Here is a 12,127-nt window from a genome sequence, read left to right on the forward strand (position 1 = left end):
AGGGAGGGAGGGAGAGAGCTTCCAGGGAAGGAGGGGAGTGTTGAACATAATGAGTTTTGCTCTAAACACAGTAAATTTAAGATTTTGGCAGAACATCCAAATGCAAATATCCAGTAGGCAATTAGTGGACTGCTGGACTAGAGTTCAGGAAAGACAACAGGGATGAATATATAGATACAGACTGCATACTATCTGCATACAGATAAGTAAATTCATAGAAGGTGATGAAATCACCAAGGAAGTGAAGAGAGAGAAAAAGATCCAGGACAGAACCCTGGGGGATATATGCTTACACAGAGTGAGCAAAATGGATGACAATCTAGGTGAAAAAAAGACTAAAAAGGAATAGTCAGGCAGGAGGAGAGATCAGTGTCAAGAAAACTAAGGAGGAAGAAATTTCCAGAGAAAGTGGTGACTGACATCAAGAAGGATGAGAAAGGCCATCAGATCTTGCAGTTAAAAGATTATTGTTAACCTTGGGATAGAGCAGTTTCAGTTGAGTGATGAAAGCAAAAAAAAAAAGATTACAAGAAGTAAGAGGTGAGTGAAAAGAGAGGAAGTAAAAACAATGAGAAGAGAATGCTCTTTCTAGAAGACTGGCTCTGAAAGGAGGAAGAAATACAGGATGATAACTTTCAGGGATAGTAGGGCAAGGTGAAGGGTATTTTGTTGTTATTTTGTTTTTAGCTATAGGGGAGACACCTAGGTACATTTTCAGGCATCAGCAAAGAAGGCAGTAGATAAGAGGAGATGACTGTAAGGAAGAAGTGCTAGAGAAGATAAGAGGCAATCAAACAAGGGCATAAAGAGAAACTGCCCTAATAGGAGAGGAGCCATCTCTTCATCAGAGCCTGGAACAAAGGAGAGAATTAAGATATAGAGGAAAAAAAGTTCATAATGAATGGCCTCTACTATGTCAATAAAGCACAAGGTGAAGTCTTCTATTAAGGAGGGGTTGGTATGATAATCTTGAGGGGAAAAGAAAACCTTAGGTACAGCACCAAGAAAGAATACAAAAGAAAATCAGGAAAATGTAAAAAGATTGCCTTGCAACAGTGAGTTGGAATTAAGATACCAAATTTGTAACACATACTATCAGTAGGATCATCTAATCTTTTGACTTTTTCCAACATAATTCAGCAGCAAAGGAGTAAAAGAAGAGAAGGTAAATGGTGAAGGTTGAGTTTGGCAAGGAATGAGTGGTGATAAGGGAACAAGAGATTCTAACACAGAGAGGGCAGTGTATAGTTGATAAAAACAACCCTGTAAGGTATATATTGCATGTATCTATATGTATTACTATCCCCATTTTACAGGTAAGAAAATTGAAATTCAGAGATATTTTCCCACAGGTTAGATGGCTAGTAAATTTCAATGGCATGATTTGAATCCAGGTATTCCTAACTCCAAGTACAGCATTCTATCCACACTGCCTCTTCTCTCCCCCTAGTAGAGATGGAGATAGTACTGGCACTTGCAGAAGTCAGTCAAGGTAATAAAAGAAGCCGTAGAGCAAAAGTCAAGAGATTTCAATTCTAGTTCCCCTTCCCTATTGCCATTTAATTTAATTTGACATTTAACCTTGGATTCAACTTGACGATCTCTAAGGTCTATTGCCAGTCCCCAAATTCTGTAATTCTATGCTCTCTGGTGAATTATCAGGTGAATTTTTCCTGTTAAGAAAACTACATATAACAAAGGCTCTGGGAACTGGAATATAAATCTTAGGCTGTACTTAAACACCTTTACCAAGTACTAAGTCACAAAGTATAAAAGACATCACAAAAGGCAACTTTTCAAGAATACCCTGACTTCTAGTGAAGCCTCCAAATGTTTACAAATCCCTAAGGAAATGAAAAGCCAAAAATGTCTTTCATTTCCTGGTAATCTCAAAGATCTTAAGTACAACCTGCTAGCTGGGCGCTATGTAATAAAGTCACTTTTTTGAACACCCCACTCAGCCAGATACTTATCTTATAGAGTAATAAGTCACATACCTGCTGAAGACAGTAAAGTCAATTCAATACAACAAACATTTATTAAGCACTTTTATGAACAAAGTACCATACAAGGGCCATGAGCTTTGCAGACAAAATGGCCCAAGCCCTACTTTCAAGTAGCATACTTTCTCCCAGGGAAACAAAGTATCTACATAGATGAGCAAATGTATGATAATTAGAGATGAGGGGAATAATAACTTGGGAGGAAGCAGAGGAGAGTGGAGTAGGGCAAGAATCAGAAAAGGCCTCTAACGGGAGTGGCACCTGAGCTGGATGCTCAGGTAATGGAGGCAAGACTGGAAAGGAATGGAAATTAAAGATGGAGCATCACTTGATGAAGGGGAATGATATCAAGTAAGTCTGGAAGGGTGGGTGAGAAGAAGACTGTGGAAGGTTTTAAATACCAGCCTGAGAGGTTTGTTGATATGCACATCTGGGAGCTTTTTTCATAAAGATGATTAATTGAGCCCATGGGAGCTAATGACAATTTCTAGAGAACAAAAAAGAACCCATGAAAAAGCCTTTGAGACACCTATGCTTAGTAATCAGGAGATAGATAATGATCCAACAAGGAAGATCCAAAAAAGTCAAAAAGGTTGGAGGAAAACCAGGAGGAACAATCTCACAAAAACCAAGGGAGGAGAGCCTCTAAGATGACAAAGATCATAAAGAATTAGATTGGGGCAGCTAGGTGGCGCAGTGAGTAAGAGCGCTGGCCCCGGAGTCGGGAGAACCCGGGATCGGGTTCCGGCCTCAGATACTTAACACCCACACAAAAAAACTGGCTATATAACCTTGAGAAAGTTACTTAACCCCAACTGCTTTAAAAAATAATACTAATAATTAGATTAACTGCAATGTGTCAAAACCAAGAATGAAAGTCTTCCAATATCCAAAGTATCAAAAATAGTGGCTGCACTTAGCTAGTACATTATTTACTTAATATGTTATCTTCTTTGGTATACAAGATATTTCACTTACAGGATGATTCATTTACTAGAAATACATTCTTATTACTTCCTCAAATTAAGTCATCCCAACAGTTCCCAAAGAAGTCTTTCAGGAAGCCCATTCTGTAACAGGTTATTAGTAAACATCCCCCTCACCTCACAGTAAACAAGACTTCCAAAACACCACAAAACTCAATGATGTACTGCACCCTCCTAGAATTCCTCCAATAAAAGGAAATCTAGGAGAGGAGAGAGAAATAAAAGGTAGAAAAAAGAGAGGGATGGGAAGAAGAGATAGTACAAATGGGGGAGTTTATAATCTAGAATGTGTAAACATGCAGTTAATATCTGCCACACTGTTTCACAACCAGAACTTCAGAATTCTAGTGAACTGGGAAGACAAACTTCCCAGCTACCATGTAGAGTAGGTGCTCACTTCAATACATACTTGTTAAATAAAAGTACAAATTATCTTAGTACATAGACATTTCCTGCCTACCCTTACCCATTTATAGAAGATAGTAATGATGTGTGTGTATATATGTGTGTGTGTGTGTGTGTGTGTACACACACATATAATATATATATATATATATATATATATATATATATATGTTCCTTGATGGGAATGGAAAAAAGGTTGGGAAGGGGGATAATTAGGATAGCTGTAAGAAGAAGGGAAAGATGGTGAGGAACCTACCTATGTGACTGGACAAGTTTACAAGTAAATCATGGACTAGAAAAGGTTGGGAAAGGCTGCTCTCACTTACACAACACAACCATCAAGTCTTTTTTTTTTTTTAATTAAAAAGCCTAGCCAACAATGGGGACAGATCACTACAGGGATTTATCATTTTCCTCTGAAAAAAATTGAACCATCTTATTAACAGACCAAAGAAAAGAAGTCAAGTATGAATACATGCTTACTTTTGCCTAGGCACCAAAAAGCTTACCCTGTGCCACAGGCTTAAGACTGGCTTTGAAGTAAAGGAAATAAGGACCTAGGTGGAACAGGACACTACAAGGCTCTTCAGAGGACCTCTAGGAATGACACTGAAGTAACAGCCCCTTGAATCAAACTCACAAAAACACCAGAGGGAACTCTGACTGCAGGAATTTAGATTTTCTGAAACAGCAACTGGAAAACATTTGTAATTGTGTGTACAAGGATAAGGGCTAAGTGCCCAATAAATATTATGTGCCCAGGAAATGTATACTGAATGAATAAACAAAACAAAGTGAAACTTGTTAATTCTTCTACCTCTTCTTTATTCCTCTCCTTCTTTCCTCCTCTAGGAGTTTTTCTTTTTATCTTTCTTCCTTAGATAGAGACCACCTGCCTTCTTTCTACAAATCAAAAGACATCATTTTGGGTAGAGAATAAATACTAACAGCATAAGCATCATTCCCATTTTTCTCATGGGGAAAACAAAAAAAAAGATACAACTGATTGACGCTAACACATGAGCTACAAGTAGGCAGGGACCTTATTTTACATGAGCTTTGTGCAATGCCTAGCACTGTGTGCATACTTGAACAATATCTGAAAGCAGGAGCAATTAAAAGTGTTTTCCCAATGAGTGATAGAAATGGTAGGATGTATATTATACACCCTACCTACAACTGCACCAGTTTGAGTAATATGTACCTCTGAGAAGACAGAAGTCAAGCCACAGCCCATCAATAGCTAACCATCAACATAAAAGAATTTTTTTAACCATCAACATATAAGAATTTTTTTTAACTGTTATATTTTTTGCATTGAAATTAATTTAAATGTAAATAGCTACTAAGCAAGTTTAGTTTGTGGCATTTCTATTCAATTGTTAATTTTAAAATATTTTTCCTTATATTAAATTGAAATCTGCCAATTTGCATTCATTGATCCTACTTGCCCTCTAGGATCAAGCAGAATAAGTCTAACTCAGAAAGAAGAGAAAAAAGGCAATATTTGCACCTTCAGAAAGGAAGAGTTTCTGACATCTCCCAGGATGAGAATTCAAGGCAAGATCTCTTGTTGTAGTAGCAGCCTCTTGTTAATTAATAGTATTTCCAGCTCAGGCCCCAAATATCGACAGCAATTCAGTTCCTTCCTTACTTCCAGATATGAGAACAAGATGAAAGATAAAAGTGAAACTCTAAGGATCCTTAAACTTTCTAAAAGTACATAAATGTGACAATTATACCATTGTAAAATAGCCTGCTTCTCTTTTGCTTTCTCCATCCGCTACTGTTGGGCCCCTTCTGATACTTTTCTAAGTCACACAGATATTTTTCAAGCCCAGATTTTTCATAAAACCAAAAGTCCACTCATCTACATACAATGTCATGGAGAGGAGTTTAAGCTCCTTAGGATTTTGTGAAGTTTACTCAGTCCCATCCTCAAAGAAAAACAAAATTTCAGAGTTGAAAGGTCCCTGGGGAGTAGTCTAATCCAATCAATACCTGAATAATAATCTTCCCTACAACCCATCTGACAAGTAGTTATCCAAGATTTGCCTGATGATCTGTAGGGAAAATCACTAGCATCTATCCAGGATAGACCAATCATCTACTAAGATCTCATTGTTAGGAAGTTTTTCCTTTAACCAGGGCACTGCAAATGATACCCCCTATTACTGGTTCTGCCCTCTGAGGCCAAACAACATATTTAATCACTCCTTGATATTATAGGTCTTCAAATGCTAAAAGACAGCTATTATCTCCCCTTCGAAGTTTCTACATTTTTTAAACTAATCCTTACAAGAGTCCAAGGAAGGATTTTCACTATCTTGGCTGCTCTCCTTTTGAATTTCTTTTGCTTATCATCTTTCCTAAAATATGTCATCCAGAACTGAATAATCCAGATCAGGTCTGACAGGGAAAAACCAGGGCAGAAGGACTACCTCCCTATTCCTGGATGCTATGCCTTTCTGAATGAAGCTCAAGCCAGCACTAGCTTTCCTGGCAGCCAGATCTCACTACTGACTCATATCAAGCTAAAACTCCCAGAACTTTTTTAGGATGAACTGCAATCTTAGTGATGCTTCTTCCATTTTGGACTTGTAAAGATGATTTAAGACACTTTTACAAATTTTGGGTTCCTGAGCTAGCTTGGATATGAAATCCTAAATATATCAGAAGTAGAAGGAATTATATTTTAAAGAACCATCAAGTTTTAATTAGAGGGGATCTCAGAGGTCATTTAGTCCAACTTCTACCCAAAAAGAAAAATTTAGCAAGAGGTTATCTACCCCAGAGGTGTCAAGCAGCTGCAGCCTTCCAGAGTAAAGCCCAAATCAGATTAAAATATAATTGGAAAATATTTAGCAAAATAAATAAAAACACAGTAGAACATGCATAATGTTAATACGTGATCTTCTAAAACATGCCTTCAGGAATCCTTATGCAGATTTTAGGAACTCCCATTTCTATTTGAGGTTGACATCACTGATTTAGCCTCTGCTGGAAACACTTCTATGAGGGGAAACCCATAACCACCTGGGAAAGCTAATTCTACTACTGGACCTCTCTTTTCATGTTATTTGCATTTTAATGACTGGAAGAGTCCCTTAGATACTCAGTACAACAGAAATAAAAAAATACACTTCCTAGTCTGGGAGTATCAAAGAAAAAGATTCTATAAAGAAACAAAGCAAGGTGAGGAAAGGTGTAGAAAGGTGAGAAAAGTGGGGAAAATAATAAAAATAAAAATAATAATAGTACTAGCTAACATTTATATAGTACTTAACTATGAGCCAAACATTGTCCTAAGCACTTTATAATTATTATCTCATTTAATCCTTACAATAACCCTGGGATACAGGTGCCATTATTGTCCCTATTTAACAGATGAGGAAAACTGAGGCAAATTGGGGTTAAGTGACTTGCCCAAGGTCACACAGCAAGTGTCTGAAATTGGATTTAAACTCAGATCTTCCTGACTCCAGGCCCAGCACTCTATCCACTGTGTAACCTAGAAGTTAAAAAAAAAAAAAGATAAAGAAAAAAGTGTTCATGCTGAGCAGTCCTGAGAACTGGAGAAGTGAGGGTTACCTGGGATCTCAGAGACCTGATACTAGTTGTAGACACATTAGAGAAATGTAAATCTTAGATAGATCTGAGGCTGGTAAAGGTGAAAGTCCTGATGCTCCTTCTGTTGAGAGAAGTTTCTTTCTGGGTTGACTAGCATCATCATCCTCCTCCTCATCATCACCATCAACAACACCACCTCCACCATCATCATCATTTATATAGTACTTTAAGGTTTGCAAAGTGTTTTACACATATTATCTCATGGTATCCCCACAACAACCCTGGAAAGCAGGCGCTATTATTATCCCCATTTTAGAGAAGAAACCAAAGCTAGACTTGAATTCAGGTCTTCCAGACTCCAGGTCTAGCACTCTATCCATTACACCAATTGGTTGGATCTGATCTCTATTCAACAGTAGCTCTGAAATGATAGGATCCTGCTCATAGAGAATTACCTAGCATAAGGATACTTTTTCCTTTCTGATATCCTAACAGATCAGGAACTCCCTAGAAATTCTACTTCATCCTGTTATCCTGAAAGCTTTCACACAAGAAGTCCTCACACACCAGCTCAACAGATGGGCAAACCAAAAATATTTCCAATTAGGACAGGCTAAGTTTAGTGTAAAGACATGGAAACCATTATTTGCAATGATTTTTGAGAAATGTATTTATAGAAACAGTGAATTTCAAAGCAGTAAAGGCTATATTTTTATTTAGATAAAGCTATCCCCTTAAAGATGTATATTACAAAGTGTTTTTACCAAATATATAATTTGATCTTAACAAGCCCAATTTTGTGGACAAGAAACTATGGCTGAGCAGTTGATCAGCAGTTAGCTGACTTGTCCAAGGTCATACATCTACTAGTAGAGCCCAGAACTCAAGTCACCTGACTCTCAGTCAACTGTTCTTTCCACTTAACTTTTTTAAGAGCAAGAGATCCTGGGAGGGTCTGATAACCCTGTGCTAAGAAGCCTTCCCAGATATTCACTGAATTAAATCTAATTCATCAAAAAGTTATTAAGCACCAATCAGATGCAGAGACCAATCAAATCTCTCATACTACTCTGGCTGAACCTCTCCTATGTGTTTATTTTCTAAATTCAGATTATAGTTAGTTGAGTGTGTTTTAATCTTCCTACTAGATTAAGTTCCTTGGAGAACAAGAATCCCAGGATTTAGAGCTGGAAAGGATCTTAGGAGATCATCTACTCTGATCCCCTAATTTTGTAGATGAGGAAAGTGAGCACCAAAGGGGAGATGTCTTTCCCCAGGTCATATAAAAAAGTAGCAACCCAGGGATTAAAACCCAGATCTTTCAAGTCCAAATGCAGGGCTTTTTCTACTACAAGGAGATGTCTCAATTCATACCTGTATCCCAAAAGTCTAGCACTGGAACTTGAACATATATAATAAACTTTCATTTAATGAACTCTCAATAGGTACTTTTCAGAGTTCTCAACAAGCTTTCTTCAATAAGAAGCCAAAGCTCCCTTATCTCCCTGCTTCCCCACCTCTGCCTAGGGAAAAGGTTAAGTCTCATTTATTTAAGACCTTGCATCAAGTTGCCTAACTGAAAACTGAAATTGATAATATTCTGAGGAGGTAAGCAGGGAGAAGACTAAGAGGGCCCACACAAATGCTACATACCCACACCAGGAAGCAGACGTGTAGGTCAGCAGCTATAATGACCCAAGGGGAAAAGTGACAAAAGGTTCAATCCATTCTTAAGAGAAAGAACAGAGTCTGCTGGTGCCCAGAAAGTATATAAATTAAATTCCATTGAGTTTTCCTTATCACCTGATCCCAGAAGCCAAGACTAGATCAAAAGTCACCTGGGGGAGGAAGCAGACAGTAGTAAAGCCTGATTTAAAAAGCTAGGCTTTACTGGTACGGCAGAGAAATCAGGGGTCAGTTCCAATCCTGAAAAGGGTGTCAAGGGTCATTCTCTAAATCTAGGTTCCTCCTCCCCTACACACTATCCTCCGTGGAGGGAGGTAAGAGTCTTCTTCATTGCCTGCTCCTCACCTCAGATCCTCCCAATTTCTACATCACAACCCCCTTGTCAAATACTATTTTAGGATTCCCACGCACTGTCTCCTTGATTGGGGGGAGGGGGTGGTGGAGAAGGGAGGAAGAGGGCAGCACTTTACAGCCTTATCCTCCCCAGGGATGCTGCTCGCTGATCTCTCCCTACACACATCGCAGTCCCCTCTTCCTCCCAATCTTCTAGGATACCCCCGGGTATTTTGTAAACATCACCAGCACCACACACACACACACACACACACTCTCACTCTCTCTCTCCAAGTTCCTTCCTCAGGCACACCTTCTCCGAGCATCCTCCCCACAAAACACGTATTCTCCTAGGATGTACTCACACTGACACGTTATCCTGCACTCCCCCCAAGGCACTTTCCGGATCTTCCCCCCTCCCCGGACACTTTCCTAGGACCCTCTCCCCCAAGTTAACCTTGTAGGTTCCTCCCCAGCACCGCTTATTCTCCCAGGACCAGTCCAACACCTTTGCCCACACCCCCGGATCTCCTGACTGCCCCACCCTCCTCAGACTCTCTCCTAGGGCCCCTCCCCCATTAATCTCTTTTCCCCTTCCGACTCTTTCCTAGGTCCCCTTCCTCCTGAGACTCTCTCTTAAGTCCCCACCCTTTTGCTCCCCACCCCGCTCAGACTCTCTCCGAGGTCACTTTCCCCCTCAAACTCCCTCTTGGGTTCTCCCCACCACGATCCCCTCACAGTCCCCTCCCCCCTCAGACGCTCCTCCCCGCTCCCTCCGCAAGGGGAGGCCCCGCCCCCAGGAGGCCAGGGCCCTCAGAGCCGCCTCAGGGGGAAGGCCTGGTTCTGGCCCCGGCCTGCGGGATTCCTAATCGAGACCACGGTTTTGTGGAAACCAAGAGTCCAGGCCTCCTGGGGGACGCCGCTCACCAAGCCCTGCTTCTTCGGGCTCCACTGCCACCGCCTGCCTGCCCCTGCTCGTGCCCGATACTGCCGGACCGGGCCCAAGAGCGCGCTCCCGCGCCCCAGTAGGGTCCTAGAGGCCGCCTCGTGCCAGCCCCGCCCCCTCCCGGCTTCTTCCGTGGCCCCGCCCCCTCGTCAGAACTAAAACTCTCAACAGACACGACCTGGGGACTACAACTCCCAGTAAGCAATACGTTTCCCTCTGTACGTAACTGCTCCGCGGTAAGAAAAAAGTCAGGACCTCCCCCTCTCTTCTGGACCCGCCTAGGCCACACGTGCCCTTCTGCCTTCCTTTCTGTGAATGCCGGAGATTTTACTTGCTGAATGGGGCGCTTTGCTTGCCAAACAATCCATAATCAATAAACATTTGCCTGGCCACAGTGTTGTCCTGTATAGCCTAAGGAGCTATAGCAACTCCATTAGCTGGTATACCCTGAAGCTGGCTAAAAGACTTCCCGGAAGAGACTGAATCTGAGCCTTCAAGCATAAGTGAAAAGCAAGCAGCCCTTCACCCGTGTGCAGGCTTTGCAAGTGACAGGCTTCGCATCCATTGTTACATATAATCTTCAGGACAGAGGTGAAAACAATCTCTTCCCTCACCCCCACGTATCACGTCAAGTCACGTCAAGACATGCCCTAGCATTAATAGTAAACCACTACTTATTTAAACATTTTAAGGTTTATAAAGAACGTTTTTCACCACAACCCCGTAAGTCAAATTGTACAAGTATGATTATCCCCATAATACATGAGAGCTAGCTAATAAGTGCGAGGAATCAGGTTTCTTCAGGACTTTTCCCACTATGTCCCACTCCCTCGTGGCAGTTAGTTTTAAATCTCTTTCTAATGCATTTACGCATTCTTGTATACTATAGTTATCTGTAGAGAAGCTACCTAGTAAGTGGAAAGTTCAGAACCAGGAATCAGACTGAAATTCTTCATTTGACATTTACTATCTGTGTAATGAAAGACCAGTCACTTAACCTTTCTCAGCTGCAGGCAGTGCTCCAAAGGCTAAATGTTATTAAGACGTTGTGGCTCTTATGTAATAGTTATCTCTTCGTGGTTATTATGCTTTTACTGAATAGTAAGCTCCATAAAGAAACCATGTCTTATCTGAACTTTTTTGTTTTTTTTTCTTTTTAAATTTTTATTGACAATTTTTGTCTTTTCATCACCTTTATTTCAAAATCTCTCTCTCCCTCCTGGGAGAGCCATTCTCAGTAACAAAGAATATAACAGAAGGGAGGGGGGGGGAGTTCAGCAAAACTAACCAATTCATCAGCCAAGTCTGACAATGAAGTATTGTTTCGCACCCACAGTCTCCACCTCTACATAGAAAGGAGGGAGATACATTCTTTTATTTATGTTTGTTTATTTATTTATTTTGCTTTTTGGAGGGCAGTTGGGTTAAGTGACTTGCCCAAGGTCACAAGGCTAGTTTGGTTTGTGTGTGTGTTTGTTAAGTGTCTGAGATCGAATTTGAACTCAGGTCCTCCTGACTCCAGGGCTGGTGCTCTATTTACTGCGCCACCTAGCGGCCCCAGGAAGGTACATTCTTGAACCTTTTCTTTGGGGCCAAGCTTAATCACTGTTAAAATACAGAATTTAGTTTTAAGGGGGTTTGTTATTTTCTTTCCATTTACACTGTTGTAATTGTGCATATTGTTTTACTTCATTTTTTCATCCTTCCATGTAAGTCTTCGTTGCATCTCAATTCATTATATTTATTTCTTGCAGTACAGCAATATTGCATTAAATCCATGAACTACAACTTATTTACCAGTTAATGGGTTATGTTCCCCAATTGATGGGCATCTACTTTGTTTCCAATTCTTTACTACTATAAAAAGTGTTGCTATAAATATTTTAATGTATATGGCTCCTTCTTTCTGTCTTTGTGCTTCTCTGAGTACATTGGGGTCTCTGAGTCAAAGGATATGGATGTTTTAGTCACTTTGGTGTAATTAATAGTAATTTAATCAATTTAGTATAGTGTAATTTAGTCAATTTAACATAATTCCAAGTTGTTTTCCAGAATTGTTAGCCCAATCCACTGCTCCACAAACAGTATATTTGTATTCCTGTCTTTCCTAAATCCCTCTAACAATGACTCATTTTTTTTGTTATCTTTGCTAATTTGCTTGGGCATGGGGTTATCTAAAATTTGTCGCTGCTGGGTTT

At 40.2% G+C, this 12,127-nt stretch overlaps 1 protein-coding gene across 9 annotated transcripts in view; it reads right to left on the reverse strand.

Annotated features, from left to right (window-relative positions):
* Positions 1-10,058, reverse strand: part of ARMH3 (armadillo like helical domain containing 3) — a 221,958-nt gene extending 211,900 nt beyond the window's left edge. For 4 of the 9 annotated variants that reach the window (XM_069098793.1, XM_069098795.1, XM_069098794.1 and 1 more), the window contains exon 1: positions 9,911-10,058. The gene's annotated coding sequence lies outside the window, so the exon portion shown is untranslated. Of the gene's footprint in view, positions 1-4,211; positions 4,298-4,907; positions 5,048-9,348; positions 9,368-9,440; positions 9,535-9,910 lie in introns of those variants that run through there. The other 5 variants (XM_069098788.1, XM_069098789.1, XM_069098790.1 and 2 more) reach the window with 5 other exon arrangements.
* Positions 10,059-12,127: the final 2,069 nt, after the last annotated feature.

The sequence above is a fragment of the Petaurus breviceps genome, unplaced genomic scaffold, assembly GCF_028583685.1.
Source record: "Petaurus breviceps papuanus isolate PSGF00001 unplaced genomic scaffold, PetGlider_PUasm1.0 37, whole genome shotgun sequence".
Taxonomy (NCBI): domain Eukaryota; kingdom Metazoa; phylum Chordata; class Mammalia; order Diprotodontia; family Petauridae; genus Petaurus; species Petaurus breviceps.